Genomic DNA, 284 nt, shown 5'->3' with positions numbered 1-284 from the left:
CACCACCGTGTGGAAGAAACGCATACTCACTAGGCAATGGAAGACTTATACTCACAACCGTGTAGAAGACATATACCCATTAGCCAGTAGCAGACTCGTATTCCCACTACCGTGTGGAAGAAACGCATACTCACTAGGCAATGGAAGACTTATGCTCACTACCGTGTGGAAGACATATACCCATTAGCCAGTGGCAGACTCGTATTCCCATCATAGTGTGGAAGAAACGCCTACTCACTAGGCAACGGAAGACTTATACTCACCACCGTGTGGAAGACATATAC

Source organism: Ipomoea triloba, chromosome 16 (assembly GCF_003576645.1).
Source record: "Ipomoea triloba cultivar NCNSP0323 chromosome 16, ASM357664v1".
NCBI classification, from domain to species: domain Eukaryota; kingdom Viridiplantae; phylum Streptophyta; class Magnoliopsida; order Solanales; family Convolvulaceae; genus Ipomoea; species Ipomoea triloba.
Note: the sequence above shows the minus strand (reverse complement) of the source record.